Here is a 12,917-nt window from a genome sequence, read left to right as displayed (position 1 = left end):
CTTTGCCTTCTGATCCAACTTCTTTCATTCTTCATTGGACACTCCCGTTGGTTTGGTACCTGTTTCTACTATGATCCACTAATATTTATCCACCAACAGATCCTCCATCATGAGTTTCCAGAACTCATAACTCTGACCATTAAATTTCTCGATCTTTATCTTTCCACTACTCACCATCTTCTTTCACCACTAGAATTGATCCCGCAGATCTCCCACTGAACAAGGTCTCCACATGCCCAAGCAAAACCCCTCAACAACAAAGGCATCCCCTTGAAGCCAAAACAACTCTGATAGCAAATGTAGGTTTTAACCCCATACAGAAATTACTTGCATATGAATTCTAAAAAATAGAAAATAAACAATGGCGAGAGCATAACACATAAAACAAATATACACAAAGATTTTCCCCTAGATCCCAAAATTGGGATTACTGGATTGATTTTTCATTATATTCCTTCCAATGTTACAATACATATATATATATATATATATACATGCCAAAGTATCCAATACCATGGACCGAAAACCATCGTGCCCAAAACGATGTGCGAAATCCATGCACAAAACCATAGCTAGGTTCACCCACCTAATATAGGCTAGTCGTAGAAAGAATATAACACAACCAAACATGAGGAACAATCTCAACTATGATGTCTGGTACCAATTGGTCAAAAGGTAGCTTGATATTAACTGGCTACAAAGGCAGTGTTGACTTCTTTGCCTTCCCTAAAGTTTTTTGGAAGACTTTACACTTTCTAACATAAGCATGAGTTTCTTTGAATAGAGTTAGCGACTAGTAACCAACATGAAAGATATTATGAGCATTAGTATCCCTCTGTAGTGTCCACTAGCTGGTCCATCATGTAGCTCCTGCAACACTTTTTCTGCTTCAGGTTTCTCTAAACATCTTAGTTAGACAAAATCATAGTTTTCTCTAAACAAGACATTATTAACAAGTTGATGTTGATTAGCTTTAAGCCTTAAATTTCTTTTCCTTTTGTAATTGATTTCTTCTAGAGCATAACCATTTTTTAAGTAAAAAAATAAATCAACATACTGAGATTCAGTGTCAATAGGACATACCTATGAAATTTGAACATTGTTACCTGAATCTTCATTAGTTGAAGTGTCAAAAGCTCCAGTTATTAATTTGTAAAAACCTTGACCCTTGATTATTTTAGCTGGTTTTATTTGTAGGTCATATTATTGCAGATATGTAACCCAATTAGCCCTGTTTTCACCTAGTTCTTTTTGAATGGGAAATTTTCTGACCGTAGGGAATGAAACAATTATTTTCGTATTTGATTTTAGGAGAAAATTTCTAAACTGATTTACTAACTTAAAAAATGCAAAAACTTGTTTTTTGACTTCTGAATAGTTTAGCTCAATTCCTTGTAGATAGGAATTAACGAAGAAAATCAGAGCTTCAACTTGTTGTTCATTGGGTTGGGTCAACACTGCTACATAGGATTGTTAAGAAGAAAAATTATATAGAACAAATTCTTTAGAAAAATAGGGAGTTGATAATGAAGGGGAATTTATGATTACTTGCTTTATCAATTCAAAAGATTTTCTTTTGGTTTTTCCCCATTTGAAAATTGACTTCTTTTATATCATGGTTTATAAGAGAAAGACAATTTTTCAAAAATCGAGGACGAATCATTTGAAAACAATTATCTGGCCAAGAAAGAATTGCATAGATTTTTTGTGTGGTAAGGGGATTTTAGAAATTGCCTTAATTCTTTTAGGGTATATGCAAATTCCTTCATTGGAAACAATAAAGCCTAGAAGTTTACGTTCACTAAGAGCAAAGAATGAATTTTTAGGATTCAAGGATATTCCAATTTTTCTACATCTTTCAAAGATTTGTTTTAAGTCATGAAGATGATTATTCCTCTTTTTGAATAAATTGTAATGTCGTCTAGATACACAACAATGGATTTGTTGATCAAACCTTTGAAGGAAATATCCATGGCTCTCCGAAATGTATCTCCAGCATTAATCAATCCAAAATGAATCCTCTGATAAGCATATGTTCCCCATTTGGTTTTGAATGTGGTTTTAAGTCTATCTTCGGGATGCACAAGGATCTGATTATAACTTGAAAAACCATCTAAGAAAGACATCAATTTAGAACCAGCAACAAATTGCAAAATTTGTTCCATCGGAGGAAAAGGAAAGTTATCCTTTTCACATGCTTTATTTAAATTCCTAAAATCTATGCAAATTCGAATATCTCCATTATTTTCCCTAACTGGCACAAGATTCAATACCTACTTGGAATGTCTTATTGGGAAAATAATTTTGGCTTTGAGTAGCTTATTTAACTCAGTCTTAGTTTGGTCTTCTAGATTAGGGTTAATCTTCCTAAGTTTTTGTTGAACTGGTTTTACATATCGCAACATGGGAATGGTATGTTGAATGATGGATGTGTCATAAGTTTTAAGAGCATCATAACTCCAAGTAAATACATCCTTGTATATTCTCAATAGATGGATGAAAGCAAATCTTTCACATGGTGTAAGTCCAAGGCCTAAATTGATGTTTTGGGGTTTATGATCAGATCCTATATTAACAAATTCAAATCTTAAAGTAGAGCTTTGAAGTTTGCAATTGGTAACCTTTCTGAATCTATATTTCAAATCATACAAGTCTTCCAATTTCACTACCATTTTGGGCAAATAATTTTGTTCATAACACTTATTTAGTTGCTTATTGTGCTCGTCTTCGTCAATGATTTGGTTAGAGTAAGACTCTTCAAAAGTCAGAAAACTTAGGATGTCATCATCATCATTAAACACACGCTAATTAGTTATGTTATATGTAATGGAGGGGAGAAAAATCAATTCAATAAAAAATCTGTCAGCCCTAAAATATTTAGGTGGAATGAGCTTAGAAGCAACATTGGCTAGGAGATCAACACTAGAATTTTGTAATCTTGGAATCAGAGATATATTGAATGCAGTGAAATAAGTTGTTAAATCTTGGATCAAATATTGATAATGTTTGAGGTGATTAGAAACACAATGAATATTATTTCTTACCTGTTTAATGAAAATCTCTGAATCACCATAAACTTTAATATATTTGACATCAAGACTAATGGCCTTCTTCAAGCCTTGTACCAATGCTTCATATTCAACAATGTTATTGGTACAATCAAACTCCAATCTGCATGAAAGCATAGTCTTTTCTCCATCTGGGTTTACTAGGATGCATCCAGCTCCTACACCATCATTAGATTTTGATCCATCAAAGTAAAGAGTCCAAAATAATTCATCAGATTTATGTACAACATTATCTACAATATTGATACATTTTTGATGAATTTGTCTGTGAAAAGATTTCTATCTGGGATAAGATAGAATCAACAAGAAACAGAGAGTTTTGAGCTGGGAAATTGCCAAAGAAAGACTCTAAAGAATAATTTCCCAAGATATTATTTGTGAACACTACTGGTTCATTTTCCTCATCCAAATCGGTCACATAATACTTCATATGTTTTTCCCTATCAACATGAATTTGATTAGGTTTTCCATTATAGGGAAGCCAAAGATGTGACCAATCAGTTGAAAAATAGCCATGTAGTTTCTCAGACCAATCCCTGCTTAAAATAATGCCATAAAATTCAGGGATATTTGCCACCAATATATCAATTATTTGACAAACTTTAGGATTTGAAGATAGTCTAATTAGGACAACATTCATCTCTCCCAAGACTTTGACTTTTGTTCGGTCTAACTAAACAATTTGAACAACATATTTCTGAGGTGAGATATTTAGTTTGAGACGGACTAAATAAGGCATGATATTGGATGATGCACCAGAATCTACTAAATAGTTATGAACATTATTGTTAAATATTTCAAAAGTCAAGAGAAAAGGAGTGTGATAATTTGATCTGTCTCCAATCAAAATAGCATCAGAAGAATCAACTTTATCTGTAGAGATATTTGGAGGTTTTCCTTTCCCTTTTAAGGCTTTTGCAGTAACAATAGCAGAAGGTAATGAAGATGCAGGGACCGCATTTAATTCATTGAGTAATAATTTCTACTATTTCTTTAATTTACTAACCTCATATAAGGAAATGTTAGCTTTGATCTTTTTCATGTCTTCTACAATATTATATTCAATGTTATCTGATACTATCAAAGTTTTAGATGATGAGGGAGACTTGGAAGTAGTTGGAGTAGAATCAGAAGATTGAGTAGTAGTCTTTTTTTACCATACCTTTCTCTTTAGTAGAAGGAGTTGGAGACTTTTGATTCTTACTTGTTGAAGTAGTATCAATGGGCCCTTTTCTTCTAGTACTTACGGGCAAAGCTTCCTCTTCTTCTTCATTATATGAAGTGGTTAAGATGAAGTCCGATAAACCATGAGCTTCAACTGTTTCCTCTTCATGTGTCTCGTGAGAAAATAGAGATGTTTCTTCTTCTTCATTATCTCCATTAGATTCTACATTTGATATACCAGTCGAAGGTTGTGACTGTGATGGATGATTCCTTTTGAAAGGTTGAAAGCATCCTTGAAGATTCAAAAACTTGTTTCTTGATTTTGACCATCTCATTTGATATTATTTTGAAAACCTTTTGGAATCCTTCCAAGTCATAAGGATATTTGGGAGATTTTTTCTTGGATTCATCTTTAAAAGTCAATTTTTGGTTTGCTTTCTTTCTTTAATGGAAAATTTCCTCTCAAGAGCTTGAACTCCCTTTTAAATGGGTAAAGCTTCTTTCATGTTGTCAGGAAGTAATTATTTTCGTGCTCTATCCATGAACATAGTGATATTTTAAGGAAGAGAATAAATATACCATTCAATCTATACATCAGTACCAGGTCTAGATAAATATCAATTTAAAATCCTTAATTTTCTCATTTGGGTTGGCTTTGAGGTTTTAAAAATCATTAATTAATGTAGTTGTTGTGCAATTAGCCCAAAATTTCAACAAAAAATGTTCTTCAAACATATCCCATTTTGTGATTGATCTCATAGGTAGGGAGAAATACTAGGACCCTGTAGATTCTTTAAATGTGTAAGGAAAAAGTCTGCAAACATAATCCTCTTCTGAAACCCCATTAAGATTAATTGCCCACTTAAAATTATATAGATGGTATTTTATAGGAAAGCCATCATCTGGATTAAACTTTGGTAACCATATTTATGGATGTTTAGGTAAAGGATGCAGTGGTGGTGTAATCCCAATTTCCGTTGTTCCATGGTTTGTTTTCCATTTTGGTAGTACTAGGAACAAAGGTAGATGCAGATGATTTAGAGGCTGTAGGAGATTTAACACTTGAAGAAGAGGCCCTTGTAGCACTATTGATTAAAATATCACTAGTTGATTGTGATTGATGAATGTGAATGGAAGGAATCAGAGGACGAGAAGAGGAAGGCTAAGGAGGATGAGAATAAGAAATGGGATCGACGGAAGGGGTATGAGGTGGAGAAGATGAGGTAATCTCACTAGCTGAAGATTAAGTATTTGGAGTTTTTTTCTTTCTTTGGTGAGTGGGTAATGGAAACTCAAAATTTTTGATTCCAAGTTTTTCACGTTTGAACCTAATCAAAACTCCAGAAGACTGTAGACATGGAGTAAAACTTCCTTCTAATATATCAATATGAGTAGGTTTTTATCCAAAAATTCAAAATTTCTTCCAGTCCCTAGATTAAAGTTTGCAATTCAAGTGATTCTACAGGTAATTCTATAGAAGTTTGACCAACTGAATTAGGGATTGAGCTATGAGATTTGGCGACTGTATGAACAAATTCAGATCTATGACTAGGGGATTTAGAATGGGATCTAGAAGCTGGTGGAGATTTTGAGGGATATTGACTCTTAGAATTCATTTTCCTTTTGGGATTATATCTTGTTGCCATTCATAGCTTTATGGCCCTCCTTCTAGTGCCAAAAATGTTGAAGGCTTGAAATATCATCCTCAACATCGAGAAAAGCCACCTGGTCAGGACCATAGAGTAGATAATTTTATGTTTGAAATTGTGGCTCTTGTTGGCATTATGATACAGGTGTTGTCCTTGATGGCAACTCACTAAGATGACAGATCACAGTTCAGACTCACAGAATGAAGAAAAAGAGATATACGCATGTTCCCCTTGACCAAGCCGTGTATACACGTGGGTTCAACGACCAAAAGGTGCGTATGCATATACACGTACTTTCATGCAAGGAAAGGCATGTACATTTGGTTTTGGTCTGTGGTATTTGGACCACAGTATTGTGATCCATGGTATTGGTCCAAGGTATCTTCTCCGATGTGTTGACCCCAGGTATTTGGTCCAAGGTATTGGTTCTAAGTGGTTTTGGACCATGGTATTGAGTAAGGTCTAAGACTATAAAAGGAGGAGAAGATCATTAGGCAAAGGCACCAAGTAAGTCTCGAATATCTGATGAAGTATGAGATCCAGTATGCAGGTTATGGGTTCATGATGCTTTGCTTGATCTGAGCTAAGGAGGAATCTCAACGGTTGATGGAGGACAAGATCTAATGATGGATCGAGATCTTATGGCTTGGAATGAATCATCTCTATATGGTTTGATCATGCTTATTCTAGATCTATATACTGACGCATGTAATGTTCTGTAAATATTATGATCTAGGTATAACTCAAGTCTGGAATAGCTGCAAATTATGAATGAATATTTACAGATGTATATGTGGGTTGACTTTGATAAAAGCGCGTATATATGCAGGTTAGATACATCTAAGTAGCGTATACCATATGAACTATGATGTTTGAAGTTACAGGTGGTTCTAGTTGTTGATGCAAAGTTTTGAGTTCTGGTGACTATTTACTGGTGTCAGTATTCTGCACATTCAGATTGGTTGATTGTGATTAGCTTCAGAGTTGATGGATGAGATCTAATAATGGATTAGGATCATAATGTCTTATCTTTATGTGATCTTATGGACTAGATCTGATTACTGACACATGTATTATCCTTTTGTATGTAATGATATGGGTATGTCTGAAGTAAGGAAGTGTAGCGAAGTTATAAGTAAGTATTTGATGAGATATACACTGGTTTTCCTTGATGAAGTTGCGTATACACGCTGGTTCGGCTCTTCCAAGTAGCGTATGCACTCTGATGCATGATTTTTGATGATACAGTTGGATCTGAATATTTTTGTAGAGTTCTGTGTTCTACTATGTGTTCTGGTGATTGTGTTTTTGTTGACAGGGTTTTAGTGATTCAGTATTGGGTGATTCAGAGATTGATGATTCAAGTGGTTATTAATTTTGTGTTCAAATGATATTAATGGGCCTAGTATGAAAATTGGATGAAACATGGCCTTCAGATTATGATATTGTGTTCCATGAGTATCCAGTCTAAAAATTTATGAAATGTGGTACCTAGAGGAAGAAAGAGAAGGTTGTAGCATTCTGTAGGTCAACACCTACGTACTAGTACATCAGCGAGTACAAGAGCTAAGGGGGTTGTAGCTCCCTTCCAGGAGAAGCTGGAGAATGAGAGAAGGTTGTAGCCTTCTGTAGGTCGGCACCTACGTGCTAGTACATCAGCTAGTACAAGAGCTAAGGGGGCTGTAGCTCCCTTCCAGGAGAAGCTAGAGAATGAGAAAAGGTTGTAGCTTTCTGCAGGTAGAAGCCTGTGTACTGGTATAAGACTGCACCAGTATAGAAATATTGTAAGAAGAAGTTTATTATTAAAAGAAGATAGAGACGAATTGCAGCAGGTGGTTTTCACCCACATTGGGTTTCCACCTTATATCATGGTGTTCATGTGTGCTTCTTATGTGTGATGATCTGTTCTGTTTTACTGCACCTGTTTACTATTCATATGGTTAATAATGTTCTGATGCACTCATTAAAGATCAACTAACTGAATCATAATTTTACTGGATATACGCTAGTTGCATTAAACACAGTTGCATGTACATGTGGGTTCCCTTAACTGAAGTAGCGTATATGAATCTAAGTATGGAAATGAAAAAGTTAGTGATTTGATAATATTGATTCACCCCCCCCCCCCCTCTCAGTATTATTTCCAACAATTGGTATCAGAGCAGGTCCTTTGGTAGAAGCTTGATCACTTGAAGGAGATCCGTAGAACAATGGGAAGGAAGCTAAAGAAGAAAGCGCCTCAGAAGAAGAAGACATCTCAAAGGAACTATGACAGTGGGAGAATCGATTGGGGAATATGTGGAAGAAACACTTCAGATTCAGAATCACCTCAGAATGAAGATGAACAAGAAAAATAACTATCAGGTATGAGTTGGTTATCCTCTGGTGATACATTTCTCCATCCATTTGAAGATGATGAAAGTGATAGCGAAACAATTGAACTTGCTCTTATGGGTGAGGATGAAAGATACCAAATAGAGACAGAATTTAAAAGGCTCACAGACAAAATTAAAGATCAACAAGATCTATTGGACAAAAGGGAATGTGCCTCCAAAGAAGAAGCTACCAAACTAAAAGCTCAACTAGAGGAAGGAATCAAGGTAAGGAAGCTATTCAAGGAAAAGGAAGATCAATGTCAAAAGCTACAAGATGAAGTGATATCATTAAGAAATGAAGTAAATGAAAGGAGCACAATAATCAAGAAACTCAGAGAAATATCCAGTTACTATGAAAGTCTTGAAGCTAAGATCCTCTCGCTAAAAGAAGATCTTGAAGAATCAAATAAGAAGAATAAAGAACTACTCCACGCTCTTGAAAAACAAGAAAACAAAGTTCTTGAATTAAGACATCAGTTGGAAGAAGGAAGAAAAGCTAAAGGAATCATGAAGAAGCAGTATCTTGAAAAGGAAGAGCAACATCAGGTTGAGGTAAATATTCTAAAAGATAAATTAGAAGAAAAGGATAAGCTCTTGCGATTTCAAAATAGTATTAAGATCTTGGATGATATTATTAGTAGTCAAAGGTCTCTTTCTATCAAAAATGGTCTTGGTTTTCATGAATCTGTTGATGGTGAATCTAGTTCACAAATTAAGACAAGGAACTCTAATGCAAAATCTGAAATGCTCAACAAGGAGATGAGAGGTCCATCCCATCAAAAACCAAGGAAAGAAATTCTTCAAAGAAAATCTTTTACTCCTAACTATGGGAGTGATAGTCAGTTATTTCCTTCGATAAATAATGTTGAATGTTATGTATGTAATAATTTTGGACATGTTGCAGCCAGATGTAGAAGTAGAATGGTTCAAGACCATCACACAGAAAGATCATCACGTTCCAAGTACTTTAAGGGATATTGTTTTTCTTGCAATATGTTTGGTCACAAAGTTGTTGATTGCTTTAGAAGGAATACGAAACATGTAAGATGTTATGCACATAACAAACTTGGACATATAGCAAAGGAATGCAGGAACAAAGTATGGGCACCATACCAAAAGGAGAAAACATCATCACACTTGAAGATATATAAGAAGAAGGAAGTACAGTTAGAAAGATGTGGCACAGCACAATGTACAAACATAATAGACTCAGAGGAAGCTGAAAGTGTAAAACTTCAGTGTTCTAAATCTCATACGCAAGTTTCATGAAGAGAAGTCGCGTATATATGCGAGTTAGACACTGCACAGTCGCGTATATGTTAGTTTGAGGAAAAGTAGTGGGACAGGCTCAGGAAAAATGTTCTGATATGATTCAGTCCATTATTTCCTCTGGCTGATAATGGTTGCAATGTGCTGATGTTGTGTGGAAATGTCTTGGTACTCATAAGATGTTTTCGATCCTAACTTAATAATGATGATGTCTTGATACTCCCTGCTGATATATGCATGATCAAATCTTACAGTGAACAGATGGCACAAGTTCAGGGGGAGAATATGCCTTGAATGATGCATTGTTGGCATTATGGTTAGAAGTCCTTGATGATGATGCTCACATGGCTAAATGATACATCTTGCTATGATATGGTTATGAGTTGCCCATGACAAAATCTCATATAACTCTTGGGGTTACATAGTTGGTGTTCAGATAAGATTTGTGGATGACTCTCTGATGATGCATATATGTTGCTTACATGGTGATCTTCATAAGGATAAGGAGAAGTACAAAGCGTGAATACACAACTTCATTACTTGATGATGAGTCACTCATATGCTGTTGTCATCATATGCATAAAGATCATATAATACAGTTATGATGCAGGATTCCTATAGTTCTTGGCTCTCACATGGTTGAGGATTGTTGTTGTTGATGATATCAAGAAGTCTTGACAAAATATCTTGAGCTCAAGATACATAGTGCTATATACAGTATGCTGGATACATGGATGATTACTCAAAGTTGCATTGTTGGAGACATGATGATGATGAGTTCTTACCTATATGATGATAGGTTGATACTCACATATGTTGATTGATGCTTATCAGATGAGGGATGTTCCTAAGTGATGATACATGGATGGTATAAAAGATCATGCAAAATATTTGGCCTTAGGCTTTCCTTTATTCATATTCATCGAAATAAAAATTAGTTATCTATTATTTTCTAGATCTTGATGATGATGAGATGACTATGGTGTTTTTCACATATGATATAATGTGAATGATTTTGTATGACATATGCAGAATTCATTCATGGAAGGCTATGATAATGTTCAAAAGGATGAGTTGATATCTATATGCAGACATACCTTGTTACAGGTTGATGATATCTACACTAATGGACATATACAGGTTGCTGGTCTAGATGCTGTTGACAGATGCCTATGGAGCAGATCATACATTGTGTATGATATTTTCTAATGACTATCATGGTCTTGTTTAGATAATTGGTCTCTGTTATAAATGTCATGTATATCATTAGATGTAAATGTCATATCAAGACCCATGATGTAATAGTTTGTCTCTATCTATTGTAGTCATTTGATGAATCCCTTTTGGTCATATGATGTAATTTGTACCCCCACTATGCATGGGAAGGATGATGTAATATTTCAATCATGTATAAACAATTGGTATCTAGTATATCCCCACTTGGTTGGGTGGATGAGTCAAGTTTATCCCCACTTGGTTGGGAGAATGAATGTATGTATGAGTCATTGGTGATAGGAAGGTCAAACTCACATAGTTGAGTTATAGAGTCATGTTATTTTCTTGAAAATGTTTGCAAACTCTGCATGTGCTCAGGGGGAGTATGGATGATACAGTACATCTCAGCATGAACAAAGGGGGAGTTCAATCAAAGATTTCAACATGTGCCTAGGGGGAGCATGATTAATATTTAGCTATTCAGATATGAAAGTCTTCTGCTCTTAGGGGGAGAAGATCTTGGTCCGCCCTTTGCCCTTGATGTCAAAGGGGGAGAGTGACTTGGTGTTGTTGTTGCCATCAAGTCCAAAGGGGGAGATTGTTGGCATTATGATGAATGTGTTGTACTTGATGGCAACCCACTTGTAGCATAAAAACTCACTTATATATAACTAGATGAATCTACAGAAGAGATATCAGATATGACAGAATACATGGGATGAAGGGCAATTCAAAGGAATCAGTTCAGTTGTAATGTACAATGACAACTCATTAAGATGATAGTTCACAATGTAGCAAGTTAGCATTGCCATCAAGTCCAAAGGGGGAGATTGTTGGCATTATGATACAGGTGTTGTCCTTGATGGCAACTCACTAAGATGACAGATCACAGTTTAGACTCACAGAATGAAGAAAAAGAGATATACGCATGTTCCCCTTGACCAAGCCGCGTATACACGCGGGTTCGACGACCAAAAGGCGCATATGCATATACACGCACTTTCATGCAAGGAAAGGCGTGTACATTTGGTTTTGGTCTGTGGTATTTGGACCATGGCATTGTGATCCATCATATTGGTCCAAGGTATCTTGTCCGACGTGTTGACCATAGGTATTTGGTCCAAGGTATTGGTTCTAAGTGGTTTTGGACCATGGTATTAAGTAACGTCTAAGAATATAAAAGGAGGAGAAGATCATTAGGAAAAGGCACCAAGTAAGTCTCGAATATCTGATGAAGTATGAGATCCAGTATGCAGGTTATGGGTTCATGATGCTTTGCTTGATCTGAGCTAAGGAGGAATCTCAGCAGTTGATGGAGGACAAGATCTAATGATGGATCAGGATCTTATGGCATGGAATGAATCATCTCTATATGGTTTGATCTTGATTATTCTAGATCTGTATACTGACGCATGTAATTTTCTGCAAATATTATGATCTGGGTATAACTCAAGTCTGGAATGGCTGCAAATTATGAATGAATATTTACCAAAGTATACGCGGGCTGACTTTGATAGAAGCACGTATATATGCAGGTTAGATACATCTAAGTAGCATATACCATATGAACTATGATGTTTGAAGTTACAGGTGGTTCTGGTTGTTGATGCAAAGTTTTGAGTTCTGGTGACTATTTACTGGTGTCAGTATTCTGCACATTTAGATTGGTTGATTGTGATTAGCTTCAGAGTTGATGGATGAGATTTAATAATGGATCAGGATCATAATGTCTTATCGTTATGTGATCTTATGGAATAGATCTAATTACTGACACACATATTATCCTTTTGTATGTAATGATCTGGGTATGTCTGAAGTCAGGAAGTGCAACGAAGTTATAAGTAAGCATTTGATGATAAATACGCTAGTTCGCCTTGATGAAGTTGCGTATACACACTGGTTCGGCTCTTCCAAGTAGAATATGCACTCTGATGCATGAATTTCGATGATACAGTTGGATCTGAATATTGTTGCAGAGTTCTATGTTCTACTCTGTGTTCTGGTGACTGTGTTTTTGTTGACAAGGTTTCAGTGATTTAGTATTGGGTGATTCAGAGATTGATGATTCAAGTGGTTATTTATTTTGTTCTCAAATGATATTAATGGGTCCAGTATGAAAATTTGATGAAACGTGGCCTTCAGATTATGATGCTATGTTCCATGAGTATCGAGTCTGA

Source organism: Pinus tabuliformis, chromosome 2_2 (assembly GCF_031772625.1).
Source record: "Pinus tabuliformis cultivar Carrire ecotype Pingquan chromosome 2_2, CPIR1, whole genome shotgun sequence".
In the NCBI taxonomy this organism is placed as follows: Eukaryota; Viridiplantae; Streptophyta; class Pinopsida; order Pinales; family Pinaceae; genus Pinus; species Pinus tabuliformis.
This window is presented reverse-complemented; position numbering follows the sequence as displayed.